Consider the following 16,434-nt stretch of genomic DNA (forward strand, 5'->3'; position numbering starts at 1 on the left):
AACGCCATTCGTTGCCGCCTCGAAAAACGCAGACAGCAGCACCGGCCATGCGCCGTGCAAAACGCATTCGTGTGTGTTCTCTACGGTTGCCGGTTTATATCGTAGCCGCTTGGCGGCGTTAGTGGGGTCCTCGAACGGCCCATTTGTTTGCCCGTTTTTGTGCGTGCGTGCGTGTGTGGGCAGGCCGGCTCATTTCGGGCGGCGTATATACGTTAATTGAGCCTCGGATTGAGCTCAGTTACGTGCGCTGCCGCTTCGGCACGCTTACTACGCTCGCGGACCTTCGTCGCTTCCGTTAGTTTGTTGCCGAAGGTGCCGTGTAATAAATGCTCTGTACATGTTTTGCTGGCCCGTTTGTTTGCGCCGGCCGTCCTACCAAAAGCAGTCCGTGTGACACGTTCCAGCTATGAATGGCGCCCGAGACGCGCATTATGAAGCGGCCCTTTTATGTACGCGGCGCACTTGTATAGCCGTGCCCCGGATATAGCCCCGGCCTCGTAAAGAAATGCCCGCGTGGAGAGGTATAGCGCAGTGCCGCATTGTCGGGACGCGGTTGGAGGACGCGCGCTGGCCATTTTCGCTGCTCAAATTAACGCTGTGCGGTCATTAATTATCGGGCCCGTTAAAGTGACAGCGCGTCGCTCTCGCCTGCGTGCACGTGGGCTCAGGCGGTGCGTGCGTGCGATTCGGCTTGAGTTTGCGTGAGACGTTCGAACGAACGGCCTAAATGCGCCTCGCTTAGTAAATATGTGTAAGATGGCTTTTCTTTTTTCTTCTCTGGCTAACTCCGTGTCAGTGCTAACCACTCCGTAAGTTGTGGTTTTGATTGAATGTGTTATGCGTACGTGTAAGCGAGACAGATTTACTGGGTTCTGCAGAGAAACAGGCTGGACTGCGGCGGGTACGGTTATTACTGTATTACTGTATTACTGGGCACTGTTATTACTGTATACTGTATAAAGATCAAGAGGAAAGACCAGTGTCAGCATCCAGTCTGCGAATCAGCAGCTGCGTTTACGTAAAAAAAAAAGGGCTTAGGAAAGGCACGACTCTAGAAGAGCGGCAATGAAGAAACAATAACAGAAGTACTGTATCGAAACACATTGGGAGACCGACACGATAAGTTGCAGATGTTCAATCTGGACATTTCATCATAGACAGCGCTGTGATTTCGCGTCTTTAATACTATTAAGGGTCATGCGCGTGGTGCAGATTCCTTTGAGCCTGATGAGATCTGCGAGAATAGGCCTTTATATCGCTGATCAGCTTTATATATATTGTGTGAGCAAATATTTGAAAGCGAATCATACCATGCGCCTCATGGCGATGCTTTCAAAGGTGCCTTGAGAGGATAGTGTGCTGTGAGGGCTCAGTAAAATGGTTTTCTTAATACTAGTTGCGTACAGATTGCAGCCTTAACTGTGGTAGCTTTGTGGCTGCCGCTCGGGTATCCATTCTTTAATTTTTTTTTGTTTGTGAAGATTACTACTATGCACTTGTGATACTCGAGTCGCTGCAGATGCGAATCAGTACGATCGACTGAGAAGTAAAAAAAGAAGGCTTTCCCTTTCGAGTCGTCTTAGGCAAATGCACCAGGGACCGAGTAAGTTTTTCAAACGTGCGCGGCGCCATGGTTCGCGGAATGCTGCAGTTCTCTCCTTCGCTGCGTGTGGCCAGTTTGTCAGCGCAGTATCCCTTTTCGCCAAAAGAAAGAGCGTGCTTACAGCTTCGGCCGGATGCCAGACCGAGTTCAGAAAGGCAGCGGTGAAACGGTCTGGTTTGACACGCGTCTCATTCTGACATCTGCGGCAAGGACGCACGCCGTGCATCATTCCCGGCCGAGGAAGGAGAGAGAAGTCGCGCGCGCGCGCATTTGTCAATCCAGTGTGCGCGTGAGCTCGCAGTTCGCGCGCATACTGGAGAGCGCGCGCGTGCTTCTTCGCGAGCGGCGCTTGTCGCGTCTATCGCCTTGAAGGCGCCGCTTACAGCGCGCACTTACCTGCTACTTGCGTTTCGTCGGCCGGTTCCTGCGCTGCTTGTCCGCGGGGTTGTGTTTCTCCGTGCGGCTGTGTTCTAGATCGGCGTGTACTTTTAAGTACTTTTATCTGGACGGTCATTTGTGAAGGACTCGTTTGAGTCATCGAGGCCAGATGCGTAGCCAGAAACTGTTTTCGATGGAGGGAGGGGGGTTCAAGCACCCTTTATGTATGTTCTTGCGTGCGTTTGTATGTGCGCGTCTATATGTACAAACGGAAGATTTTTTTTTTAACAAACGTTTGTACCCTGACCCGCACTGCTCTCTTGTCCCTTAAAGGGGCCCTGCAACACTTTTTGAGCAGGGTCAAAAAGCGCTGCCAATCGGTAGTGGAGGCTCCCGAGAACACGCGAGCCAAATATTATAGCGAAGCGCGCGGCCTGGAATTTACAATAAATTCTCAAAGTCAGCTGAAAATCGCTCCCTCTTCTCTCGACAAATGATGTATTAGTCCGCAATATATGACGCGATTGTCGGCAGTTCCACCATTGGCTGATGTTATAATCCCGATAACACCCTCGTTATTGCCTTCGTTGTTAATTTTGAGTTCAATAAGTAGATAATATGTATGTTTATATTGTGTTATGTCGTTAAAACACCGAACAAACATTAATATTAGCGCTTCCGGTCTCACCGACAGCTCGTCTGCTCGTAGTTGCGTGGTTGCGTTTTCTTCACCATGCGCAGTGCCGAAATCGTGAATATTTCTGTGCTTTTGATTATCGCCGGTGGCAGCCGTTCGAGTGTTGCCTCGTCAGCTGGAAACTGCATCGTCGGCACATTCTCACGACCGACCGAGGCAGGGGTGCAGCATTTCTCCGATAACAATGCTGGCGCCGGCTAGTTTAGGATACCTGTGTTCGCTCTATGGTGAGAGTCCCGTTCGCTGTCTGTTCAGTTTGTCATCGAGCCGTACCTCGGCGTATCCTCCCCGTAGTCTCACGTTCCCGAGAAACCGCGACACAGCAACCAAGCAGACTCGCATTTTCACGGTAGCTGCAGACAGCAGGGGGATGGGTCCGCGCCGGCCCGATGCCACACGACCTTTTCTTCTAGTCTTTAGTTCTTTGTTGTCAGCCCGCACTCGCTGTGCGCCCGCATTCGAAGAGCAAACAGCATCGAAGTGCCCACCCACCGGCTTAAATGCTGCCAGTCCAGTATCGCCATTGGGAGAAGGGCGCACGCAGCTTTGCCGTGTTGAATACGATTCAAGCGCGAGCAGTGCGACGAGGCGGTGTATCGGAGTGCGGGTCGAAACCCATCTCAGCTGTCATTCGTTCCAAACGCACACGCAGGTTTGCGTCCATGGTTGGCAGAGCGATGAAAACACTACGGCAGTTCGAGGTGCACACCCAACATTACCAAACCGACTCGCTGTTTTCAAGCACGCGCGATACACGGTGCGATGGGCTCCGCTCGATGACGACCACGCAAGCCGACCGGAAGTGGCGTCACAGACCATGTGGTTGCGCCGAGACGCCAGAGAGAAAAAAAAATGAAGAAAAAAAAATGCCGCCGGCGCTGACGTAACTCTTGGGCATCTCCTCGCACCTCCGCGCTCCTTCCCTCCACGCCCCGCGCAGCTTTCCGCGCGCTCGCGGCGTTGAGTAGAGAGAGAAAGCTGCGGAACGTGATGTCTATAATTTGATAACGCCACTTAGACTTGACGGATTCGAAAAATTTTTGCGGCATATGACTCGTGAAGAGTCATACGTCAATAATGAGACTATTCCAATATAACTAAGAAAGGTGTTGCAGGGCCCCTTTTAAAGGTCCCCATACAACTATTGAAAATACAAAAAACGAGCGCGTTATGCTTTCCTGGCGTTAGCCGCCTTTTCGGCACAATTTGTGACGCCAGCAGTCTGTTCCCGTTACGTCATGAGGAAATGAACTCTCGATTGGTCCATATGCGAGGGATATCAGTTGAGAATCGTCTCCTACCCCTGATTTGCCACACAGTTGCACGCCCGTTCAGGCGTGTCTCGCAATCAATCGCGATCAATCGATTTTACTTCGTTTCGTGGTTTTTCGAGTGCGCAAGCGGAGATAACAGCGTACAGCCTAAAAGTGCGAAATCCTGATAGGCTCAACGCTTAGGGCTGACATTGTCCACGCCTTTTATGAAGACCTAGGTGGCGAGGAGGAGATGACGCTTGTAGGAAGGGTAGTGAAGGCGAAAAAGAAACCACTCACTCGTCTTTCAACTCGGAGTGGTTTGGGGGCTGTTTAATAATAAAATTATTACCCGCCGTGGTGGTCCAGTGGTTCTGGTGCTCGACTGCTGACCCGGAGGTCGCGGGATCGAATCCCGGCCACGGCGGCCGCATTTTAGATGGAGGCGAAAATGCTCGAGGCCCGTGCACTTAGATTTAGGTGCACGTTAAGTAACCCCAGGTGGTCGAAATTTCCGGAGTCCTCCACTACGGCGTCCCTCATAATCAAATCGTGGTTTTGGGACGTAAAACCCCGACAGTTATTACAAATAAAAATATTGAAACTGAATTGCTCGGCTAACTAGAGCGTGGGCTCTCACGGACAATGCGTTGAGTAAAAAAAAAAATGTATCGCCATTCATGCGCCGTGTTTATTCGACCTTCCCTTTCTCGTCTCCAGCAAAAAGAAAACGATATAGGCAGCTGGGACTTCATCCCAGTCTCTGTTTCGTTTTATTTCTTCCTCTCGGGCTTGGCTGTAATCGCGGCTAAAAGCCGTCTTCTTCGAGAGCGAGCCGCGGGTGCATTTGTCTCCGGGTCTCTGGGCCGGGCGCGAACTGCGTCGTGTCCGTCTACGACGAGCGAGTCGATTTTTCCTCGACGCGAACTTGTTGGGGGAAGAAGGCAACGAGATCGATGTTCGCGGAGAAAAAAAAAAAAAACAAAACAAAAGGGCATTGGCGGTGTCACCGGTCGGAGCCGCTACAAGCCGTCGTACATATACGTTGTCAGATATAAAAGGGAGAACGGGCTCTCTCGACGGCGCTCGCGCTCGTATCCGCAATTGACCTTGTGGCTGCTTTCGAACACGTAGGGAGTGCTCAGGAACCCGGGGCTCTGCCCCGCGTTTGTGTGTACTCAGTACAGGTACTGTAGCAATGATTACTCCTAGAGCCGTAATACTTAGGACAACGGAGAAAGAGAGAGTTACGAACAACGCAGTGGTGTGTTGAAGTGATGAGACGGTATTCGTTGGCAAAGACACAAAGAGAAAGAGAGAGAGAGTAAAATGAAATGAAATTAGATCAAACGTTTAATTATTTTGCATAGCACTGTTACAACGTGAAGGATATACAGAAGAGGGTCCCAATGTCAGGAGACCGTTTCGGGACGCTCTGTACATGGTTATTAGATAGAAATTACGAAGTAAGAGAGAGAAAGAGCGAGGTTAATGACACTAACGTCGGGTTCACTACCTCGCGCTGGAGAACGGGCGTGAAAAGAGAGACAAAAAGGGAAGCGAAAACACTGGTCTTGCGCACAATTCAACATGCGCTCTGCACATCAAGCGGTCGCATCAAGCGCTCAAGCGGGGATGAAGATGAGAGATGGATATCAGCAGATCGCAGTAAGGTGTAGCTTTCCCTATTTGAGTGCGATTTACCTATATAACGAAACAGTGGACTTGATGACGTCGCTGCATTGTACGGCTCCGGTATTCAAATACGAGCCTTATTTTTATCTCATGTTTTTATCACTTTCTCGCACTTAATGCCGTTCTCAAAAAATTGGGCCAGTATTCACAGACAGCTTTTGTACTATTTACCCTTTTTGTTGCCCTAACGCACGGTGAGGGTAAGGGAACAAAAACAATTACCCTTAGGCTTACGGTAAGGGTAAGATTGGCTCATGATCGAATACGGCACGGTCAAGTTCTCTCTCAAAGATTTCGCCAAGGCATTCGAAGTCCGCCAAGGAGAAACAACGTAAGTGAATTTTCGCCAACTTGATGAAGTGCAGCAAACAGTGTGAAATATTTACTGTAGTACAATAGGTAATTACTACTCGTTACGGTGAGTTCAGTCCTTGAAGAACTTTTCACTTTACTTCACGTCAGTACCTTAAAGGGACACTAAAGGCAAATATTAAGTCGACGTTGATTGTTGAAATAGCGGTCCAGAAACCTCGTAGCGCTGCTTTTGTGCCAAGGAAGTGCTTATTTTGAAATAAAATCACGTTTTTAGTGGTCCGCATCGCGTTAGCGCGCTTCAAATCTCCCGCTTGAAAATACGACTCTCATACGTCACTGCTGCCGTGCCCAACGTTGCCCGCTTTTACTGCGCGGCCGCCGACACTAGTAGCAGCCGAGCGGAAGTAGCGGGACCCACAGTAGCAACAGTAGCAACAACGGCGCTGCGGCAAAGACTTGCTCAGATGGGCACATTCAAAGCCGTCACCAAGTTGCGGTTGGTCTCGTAATCCTCAGTACGAAAGTGCAGCGAGCACACACGCAGAGGTTTTGACTGTTTAGCACACTGGCGCAATGGCATGACACTAGGCCACTTCGAGCGTAAGGGTTCATTCCGCGGCAACCAGTGAAAAGACACACCTGTTTCCTTGCTGCAGCGCTGGCGTTGTGCACCATTCGGGCATCCGGCAATATCACACGAATGCGGCATTTTGTCGAACTTCCTGTCAGAGCGACTTTCACGAGCACGCAAAACACGCACGGCAGTACGCGATCCCGAAACTACCACTGAGACGGGCGAGGCACAGCTCGGCGAAAACGGAACCTTTGAACCACGCGCGCCGTTCCCCATGGCAACGCCACGGAGGTTTTGTTTTCCATGAATCAAGCGGAAACGAACAAACAGCATTTTATTGCGTGTTTTGATGCTCGGAATGTTCTTTTTTTACTGCTGCTAGTTTGATTACTAGTGATTTATTGTAGGCCGACTTCCCTACGTCATCGGGATCACTTCGAAAATGTCCCACTCGTGGCGCTCATCATGTGATACATTTAGCTTAATTTCTCGGTAAGTAGGGCACTGCTGTTGATATTATTGCCGTTTTAGAAGTTGTCATACATTGGGCTTTCACTCTGACATAAATTGTTATTTGCCTTTAGTGTCCCTTTAAAGAGCCCAGTTAGGGGCTATTGCATAGGGGGTAATTTCGCGCCGAAATCTCCCCGCGTGACGTCACGGATCTTAAAGTGTATTTATCGTATTTTGGCGCCGTTGGTTTTGGTTAACAAAGGTAGGATACCTTCATTTTTATATTTCGCGCCGAAATCTCCCCGCGTGACGTCAAGGATTTTGAAGTGTACTTACCGCATTTTGGCTAACAAAGGTAGGATACAAAGAATGAGCTTCCTGACGAACAATGTGCGACGATGGCCGCAAGGGTCGATGAATGTTCGCTCTAATGTCACGGGATAGTGCACCGCTGTGCGAATAAAAAATGAGGTAGCAAAAGTGGTCGTACGAGCACTACCAACTTTTGCGAAAGTTGACTGGAAATTACTAGCCGCAATTTTTGGTGCACTTCTCGGGTTTGAGAAGATTGCGATTGCTAGGGCAGTGACGAGTCGCAGTAGACAGCTGAGAGGAAACGCCAATTTCCTTTTGCGTGCGTGTTTTACGCGTGCGTTTCCGGCGTGCCCGTCGTTTCCTCGATGAGGTCGCCCACTTTCAAACGTACCGCGACTTATTTGGCGCCAGCTTGGGCGACGTGGGGTAATTCTCCCGACCGTGGCACCATCTGTTAGTCGGCGGCGAGGGCTAGGGATATCGAGCACCGAGAGATGGCAGCACGCTTACCGTGTCGCGCTCATTCGCGTCGCTGTCGAGAGCGAAGGAACCGCGCAGCGACAGATTCCGCTAATTTACCCACGACCGCGGGAGGGCGCCATCGCAGTCACTGGCGGCCGAGGCCTACCGCAGCAGAGCTCCGCTTTTTTGTGCGGGCACCGGCATTCCGCGTAATTTACTGCGACGCGCACGCGATGGCAGGGCGCCATAAAACGCAGGTGCCACATTGGCGTACGATGGCTTTGCGATGGCCGGAAAAAAAAAGTATATAAACACCTTGACCGTTGACTCAGCGGCGGAGTTCTTAATTTTTTTTTCTTTATACAATGTATCTCTTTCGAGCCAAGCTCATTCACGTTTTTCTTTTTTCAAACCACAGCGACCACTTACTTGATCCCCCTGATTTCTCTTCTTTTCTTTTTGTGTGCATTGTCGTTCTTCGACTTAACCTGAACCACCTAGATATTTCTGTTCTTTGTTTCTGTTTTTTTTTTAACAGGGAAGCCAGGGTCATCCAAGACTTCACCCGGAATTGACCCCGCCTGTACCTTTTTTATGCGTGTGCTTTCTATAGCAGATCAACCATAAATCACTGCGCATCCAAGCAACTTCCTTTACGGAGCGTTTATTTGCTCTGGCGACATGATCTTTAAAATATAGTTTAATCAAGTCCACCGATAAATTGCCGTTGGGCGCAACTCGCAGCGATGTCGCACATTTCCGAAACTGTACTATCCGAACGATGTCGTAGTTAAATTAATTCCAGCGTGTGTAAATAAATGTCATGTAATAACAGCAAATTTAGTTACAAATGCTCCTGGATGTGAATTCGTTATTTACCTTTTGAGGCAACGTTCTTCGGATATAACTGACACGCCAGCGTTTATTGCGTAGGTGATCTTCCACTTAACATCCCTGCTTTTTTCGCATAGCATTTCTCTCTCTCTCTCTCTCTTTTACTTATGTTCAGAAGTAGAACTTGTCTTCCTCAGTTTGCAGAGCAAGCACGGACATGAGTCATAGTTTGTGTAGAGTGTCTCGGTGAGCCGCACGCGGCATGCTTCGCAAACGCGCCTGCTAACCTCCTCAACCACACAAATCTCCATCTTTTCATAAATGCACATGCGCACTTCCGTACTACGATTGGTGCGTGGGGGATTGGTGCGTGGGGATTGGTGCATGGGGAGCGAGCGCACCTATACCCGTTAATCTCTCCTGGACTTGTGCCGCAACGCCCCGGAATGCTCCGGGGCGTAGCGGAAAAGCGCGCTTGCAGCGCTGCAGTTCGCGCAGCCGTGTGTACAAAAGTAGCGACCTTTTTACAGCGCCGCGTGTGCGCTCTCGCCGTTTCGTCTCGTTCGGTCTCGATACCGCGCGGCGAGCGAGTCTCTTTTCTCCGAACACATTGCGAGGCTTTACGACTCCCAGTAGGTCGTCGTCGTCGTCGTCGTCCTGGAGCGCTCAAAGAGAGCGCGCGGTGAGGGGTTAAACGGGTGAGAACGGGGTGCCGATGAAGAGGCGTGTTTTGACGCCGTGACGGCGTCCTACCAGACACGTGAGAAGGCAGGATGTGTTGCTAGCTAGGAAAAGGAGTTGGGGGGGGGGGCTTTTTTGTTGCTGCCTCCGAAGAGAGGAACGCGCGCTTCTTCGCTTCTCGCGCGTGTTTTCTGAGCGCTATAAATCAGCGGCATGCTTTCGCGCGCTCTCTCTCTCTCTCCATTCGGCCGAGTCCCAGTGCGCCCCTTCGACTCTCTCTTCCTTTCCGCCGCCGGTTGCCGTGAGAGCGCTGCGTCGACTTCTCGAGGCGAGCTTTTGGCCCGAGTACGTAATGCCGCGTTCGGGCGCACGCGGCTTCAGGCAAGCTTATAAACCCCGCGCAATGCGTAGCAGGCAGAAGAGGGGGAGTTGGGTTTTGTTTCACTGAACTGCGCGCGAACGGATCGAGCCGAAAGTTGAGCACAGTCACTTCGACAGCACATGTGTGGACGTTCGCCCGTCTCGACCCATTATGCATTTAGGCCACGGTATAAGAATATACATTTTAGACGAACCCGACGACCGGTTTTTCAGCCCAGCGAGCCGACTCGAACGGCTCGCTGGGCGTATACGAATGTAGTTCACGTTATTTTATTGTCGACATTCCTTATGCGGGGTCGTTGTGAGCCAATGGGGGAGCCCGTAGCTGTCCTCCTGAGCCATTTCAGAGCTGCAGAGATGGCGGATTTGACAATATTGCGGTGTTCGATAATTGTGTCCCGGAAAGTCCTTCGTGGTGCGCCAAGCGATCAGGCGCAAAATTTGGCCGCATGTTCTCGGCTAACCATTCGCGACTTTTCCATCGTGTCGGTTTCGCGCTCGGGAGGACTGGCCAATGGACAAGACATTGTTGGTACAGTACTTTGGTTTGGCCTAGTTGGTTCGTTGACGTACTCGTTAGGAAGTAACAGTTGCGAGAACTCTGTACACACCGCCCGCGGCATCTACTAAGTCTTTTTTTTTTCGTCTTTGTGCCTTTGCACCGTTGCTTCCTAAGAAGTCCGCGTTTGTGTTCTGAATCCTCGTATCGGCACGTCAACCCGCAGTCTTAAGCTGCGCTGCGCGGAAGTAGTCCTATATCGTATTGTCACGTCGCTGTTCTGCGGCGCAATCGGGCGTCGTGTGAAACCCTTGTTCAGGCTTAGGTGCAGTGTCGCTGGACAAGACACGTGTCCGAGTGTTGACGCGAACTGGCCTCTGTAAGCATGCGAATGTCACTCAATCGATCGGCGGGTTAAGTAACGGTGCGTGGTTGGTAGATTGGCTTATAGCGAGCGCGTGGAGAAAGCCACGTAATCGCATATGATGTCGTCAGTGCTTCGAAATAGTGCGGGTGGGACAGACGTTTTACCTCAGAACCTTTCATAAGCTTCGTTTGCTCGGCGTGCGAACTGGACAGTTCTGGAGAGAACACGTCTATTATGCACCTTCAAAGCCGTCATGCATCGCAATAATTTCGTAGTACATGCGAAGAGCCCGCTGGGAAAGACACTTCTGCGGGTGCCGCCATGACCAAAGCACTAACTGTACTGCGCGCTTTGAGCGAAGTACTAACTGAAGGAACATCGCCTTGGTGAAAGCGGTGGTCTCGAATTATACTCGATCAAGCGAAATAATCTCCTTAATAAACTGGCAGCGGCCGTCGTACTGACTGACGTCCGATGGCCACTGCCAATTTGGTCGTATGCGTGATCTGTAGTTTCTCGCGTGTCGTGTACTATATATTCACGCCACAGTGACAGTTCCTTGTGCGTGACAAGAACAGATCTCAGATGTTTTGCGTTGGTGGGCAGAACACGCCGGAAACGATTGCGGAGGCACGTCATGGCCGCCATGTTGTTGACGGCGGCTATTGCTTAATTAACTCTCCTTGCGTTTCGTTTTATTCTGTGTGTATATACATTCCATGCTCTGCACGAGAAGTATTACGATAGTTGCCGGTGAATTCTTTGTTGCTTTGTCCCGTTTTTTTCGCACTGTTTCGACTCCGATATGTATACTTGCGGCTAGAACTGCGTCAACGCTCCGATAGAGCACTCCCACTGCGGGACAACGTTTTCTCCGCAGTGGACGAGGCATCGAGCTGCCAGAGCCCGTATAGCACACAACCCTGCCTTCCCCCATTCCTCTCACGCACACACACACACACACACACAGACGCAGTTTCACAACGGACTTACGGGGTGGCGAGTCTAATTAGTGCGCAGAGGCGCGCATTCTTTGCGCGAGTTTGGAAATCCTCGCGTCTCACGCCTTCGCCGCCTTGCACCTCCGCAGTGGCGGCGCGGCTGCTCGCGTCGAGATTGCCGTGCTTAGATGCGGGCGCTCTAAGCCGCTTGGTCGCTCGCTCGCACCGGACTCTATAGGCTCTCACTTGATTTTTCTTTTTATATACCCCTGTCTTTTCCGATTGCGACGCCGCCTTTTGAGCCATTTCCTTCGGTACTTGATAGCGTAGGCGCGCAAGCGTTGAGGACGCGCCGGACTAGTTTTTGTAATACGTTTGGTCCTTCTGTTACGACTCCTTTCTTTAACGCGCGCCGTTACGCGTACCTGCGGGGTGTGCTGCATGTGGTCACCAAGAATCGGGTGCCTCACTGGCTTCTTCGGTGTGTACGTGTGCGGCGTTGCGAAAACGGTTGCGAGAGATTGGCTTGGCAGATAAAAGGCTGCCCGTCATTGTTCGGGGGGTGTATTTTAACTCCGACCGGAGAACGCTTCTCCGTTCCGCGCTTCTCATTTGCGTGTGTGTGTGTGCTCTACCGAGGGCTTCGTTCTCCGCGCGCTCGTCTCGGACGTTTGAGAAGCAGATTTAATCCATCTTACGAGACGTCGCGGGGAACTCGAAACTGGCTTTTGTGTTCGTCTTGGCGCCTGCAGCGTAGCCAATCAGAGCTTCTTTCTCGCGCTGTCCGAATCATCCGAGACTGCCTGTACGAGGTCTCAAAACCGTTTTAGCCCTAATGAATCCAACTCGAACAGCCCGGCGGGTGTTTGCGTCCGGCGACGTTCGGTGTGCTATTTTAAATTCCCGCGAATCTTGTACTGTTTGCCCAGAGCCTCGGCTCCGGCATTTCCCGAGGCGGACTGCTCACAGTGCAAGCCGAGTCCTTATTCTTTTTTGAAGTTGATTTTAAATTATGGATTGCCCACTTTCGTCAATTGTGCTCGACGGGACGTATGCAGAGTTGATTCCAATTATCTGAAGTTCGAGGTAAACGAAGTGCTGTGAAACCGTTGTCCCCCGCCTTTTTGAACGCACGCACTGTGATTAAAAAACTCAGAAGGAAAGGGCGAAGTGTTGAGCCAACTGTCGTTGAATGAACGGAAGGAGATTGTGTGAAAATGCTTAGTCAGCATTTGGCTTGTGGCGGAGACAAGTTGTCTAGTTAATGTTAGTAATAGTTGTTAGATTAGAATTACTCGCAAGAGTAATTCTAATCTATAACAAGTGCTTTCAATGTTATACACGATAAGACTACTTGTTAGCCACTCCTGCATTGTCTAACCTCCTTACATGGCGGATGCATTGCGATGACACTGATACGCACGAACAGCAGCAGCTTAGATTACAGCTATACGCGTTAGGTTACCCCAGATGGCCAAGATTAACCTAGAGCTAACCATGGGTGTATAACTGATAGCTCAGTTTCGTGACGTCAGCCCTCTACTTTATTTTTTTCCGCAAGTGACATACGGGCTGCTGGTACAGTGTGGTGTTTTTGTTTTTCTTGTGAAGTGTTGATCATTTTGTGGTTCTAAGTGTCAGCGAGCAACATGTATGGCTTGCTGCACTGTCGGGAGGCGCGTTTTCCAGCTTCTTAAAATGCGGTGGCCTCACAATTCGTTGTTCTTGTACAGCGAGTAATGCTTTATTCAGCAAAAAGTTAAGATCTCTAGCAACAGATAACAGTGAAATAACATGACAACGGAAGTTTTGTGTTTGCCCTTTTTTTTCCCGCGCTCAGCGCGCTTTCAGGAGAGAGTCTGTGTTTGTGTTGTCTTCGTGATTGCGTCCTGCGTTCGTTTGTTCAGTATAGAACAGTTCATAATTGGTGTGCGCTTCGTATGCCCTTGCGGCTGTAGTCTGGACTTCCTCGATGTATTCGAAACTTAATAATAATAATAATAATAATAATAATAATAATAATAATAATAATAATAATAATAATAATAATAATAATAATAATAATAATAATAATAATTTAATAACATCTTGAAAGAACATCGATACAAAATTGGCCTGCCAATTGGTGACAAAATAAGGCCTGTGCATACACCTGTGCATGACAGCGACCAAACTGACCGCGGCTCCTTCTGTTCTCGCCGCAGGCGTTACCTGGCGCCAGACCACCGACCGGGTACAACGCACGGCAGCTGGGACATCCCCCACCTAAAGGTCAGTGTCCGCACGTTCCTGCTGCTTGTGCTCGCCTGCGGTAGCCTTCGCCGATAATGTAACAACAGTGGGGCAACGGGGGATGGCGCTCGGCTGTTGACCACGGCATCGAACCCTGCTTTTCGCCCTTGTAGCTCATACCGATGTCTACTGGTGGCGGAACGCAAAACATTGGTGTGTAGTCGAAGGTCTTTTTCTTGCAGTCATTGAGGACATTTTACTTGGATTGTTAATTCGGTGATGGAAGTGCAGCTCCAGTTGCTCCAAACTGCTGCAAAAGAGAAATGCTGCCACATGCTGCTCCAAACTGTGATCTTTTTTTAGTAATTGCTCCGAACCTGCCCCACAGTGTCACTGAGAAAATGCAAATGAAGACCTACTGTCAAGCCGTAAATAAACCGAAAACAATCTGTATACTATCGTCCTAGTATACTGACATGTAGCTTTATCATCTCTGATCTCATTTATGCGACCAGAACCGACATATCAAGCATTTAGCTCATCTAGTTTTTTTTTTTCCTTATCACATACAGGCTAATGGTGAAATTGACCGAGATTGTATCTTAAATATATAGCTCATATCACGGCGCATTCGATTACCAGCCACCTTTTTAATTCTTCGTTTCTTGCAGCTTACGTTGATTGTTGTCTGTGTACTATCTTTCATAATAGATATTCATATTTATGAGACGCTTCGGTGATGCCTTGAACTCCAGGAGTTTGGGACGTAAAACCCCAGATATTATTATTATTATGAACTCCAGGAGTTGTATGGCAAATTTTGCAATCTGCTCTGAAAACAACAGCCGCTCCAAACTGGCATTTTTCTTGCTACGAAATCACTTTTAAATATGGCTGCTCCAAAGCGGTACTTTTCCTGCTCCGAAATCTGCTCCAAAAAGTAAAGAAAGTCGCTTCCATCATTGACAGTTAATAATTGTAAGGTACCTTCGAGTTAAACTAATGGAACGCATTTAGAACACGTTTTTTTTTTAATAACAATGCAACGTGCACTTTTCTGGACAAGGATGCTGGCTTTGCGCAGCTGTACTTGCCCACGTTCTCAGTACTGCCACCTGGAAGTTTGAAGTTTATTCATCATTGAAGCACACATCTTTATCCAGTGGTTTAATGGGAAGGGGTGGCGAAAATGCAACTGAATGCCTGACAATGCGCCAATCCCCGCCCAGACCAGACCTTTGCTGTTTTAGCCCTTCCTACGACGAACGCCGAGACGCAGGCGCCGTGGTGCTAATTAAAGTTCCACATGTGACGTAAGCGAAAGCGTGAGAGCTTTCCGATTGGCCGTTTGTGATATAGACCGGACGGAGCTCAGGTGTGGATCCGTAGACTTGATGTTCCTTTTCAGCTCAAGCGCGCTATATACACTATGGCCTTATGCTGGAGCGTTGATCTGTCTATGCATGTCCGCATACGCGGCGATGCGGCGCATGCACAGTATAGGCATGCTTTAGCGTGTGTCGCAGTAGCGCGTGACGTATCACGCGAAGCCGAACCTGGTTTTTGATTTTGGCTCCTGAACGCCCGCACCGTGCGCGCGTTCTTTTTTTTTTTTTCCGGTGCCCGTCGTTGAAGGCAATCAATTCTGGAATGTCGTAAAATTGGCTCGTTTTCCCCCTGCCGGTCCGCTCGATTCAATCCTCCGGGTGAGAACGGCATTGGAAAATGGTCTGGTCGCGGTTGCTTTGCTGTATATATAGACTCAATCCGGAGTGCAAATCCGGAGTGTTATCTTTCTTTTTCTTCTTCTTCTTCTCTCTCTCTTTTTTTTTTTTCAGCCTTGTTTCGGACTCCGTGAATTCGAATTTATTGTGCAGCTTTTGTTTACTTTATTTCTTAGCTTTGTCGTTTAACTTTTTGACCGAAAGCTCCGAGTGTTCTTTTTTTTTTTTTGTAGCATGCATACTATGATTTTTCCATTTTGGCTGGCTGCTCTGTTTTTATTGCGTACGCAGGCGCGGCATTAAAATTGAATTTATGTATTAACAGAACCCTCTCTCTCTCCCTCCCCCTCCCCCTTCTCTCTCTCATTTTAGTTGTATGGCGATACGTGTTGATCCCTCAGCGTGGCGCAGTGTAGGTTTTCCTCGAGCTCTTAAGGGCAGTTTGAGTCGCATGTCACTGTGATGACTACCTTGCTTGCTTAATCTTTCTTGGGGACACCACTTATTCCTATCAATTCGATTTCATGCGCGTGTATACTCTGTTCCAGAAGTTCCGTGCAGCACTGTGGAAGCTACAGGCCTTCTCAACCAATCAGGAGGGCGAGCACATCTAAGTGTGTCCTTCCGCGCCCTGCCGTCTGCTAGCGGCGAGCGCTGCAGCGAAAGCGGCAAGAGCGTCTCGGGACACTGTGCAACTGCGCAGTGAGATGAGCTGTAATTGTGAAAGCGGTTAAATATTCTCCTTGGCACCGTAAAAGCGCGCGTGTGATATCGCACAGGTGAACGCACAGGTGATATCGCACGATATCGCACAGGTGAGCCAGGCGCCGCCATTTTGACTAAGGAGTGACCAAGGAGGTTCTCCTCGGGAGTGACCAAATCTGCCACCGCGGACTAATCACAACCCAAGAATGGGTCCTCCGCGGCGCTGTGGACGCTCGGGCTGTGCGGACTACTCATAAAAGTTTAGACAGTGTCGTACCATTCCTTCGTACTTTATAAGTAAAAACATAACACATACGAGCCACAA

General features: G+C 49.6%; 1 protein-coding gene across 11 annotated transcripts in view; it reads left to right on the forward strand.

The window, feature by feature from the left end:
* LOC119394215 (poly(rC)-binding protein 3) overlaps positions 1-16,434 on the forward strand; it is a 434,114-nt gene that overhangs the window by 169,217 nt on the left and 248,463 nt on the right. For 9 of the 11 annotated variants that reach the window (XM_049415707.1, XM_049415699.1, XM_049415705.1 and 6 more), the window contains one exon: positions 13,653-13,725. The gene's annotated coding sequence lies outside the window, so the exon portion shown is untranslated. The remainder of the gene's footprint in view (positions 1-13,652; positions 13,726-16,434) is intronic. The other 2 variants (XM_037661496.2, XM_037661497.2) reach the window with 1 other exon arrangement.

The sequence above is a fragment of the Rhipicephalus sanguineus genome, chromosome 5 (genome assembly GCF_013339695.2).
Source record: "Rhipicephalus sanguineus isolate Rsan-2018 chromosome 5, BIME_Rsan_1.4, whole genome shotgun sequence".
Classification (NCBI taxonomy): Eukaryota; Metazoa; Arthropoda; class Arachnida; order Ixodida; family Ixodidae; genus Rhipicephalus; species Rhipicephalus sanguineus.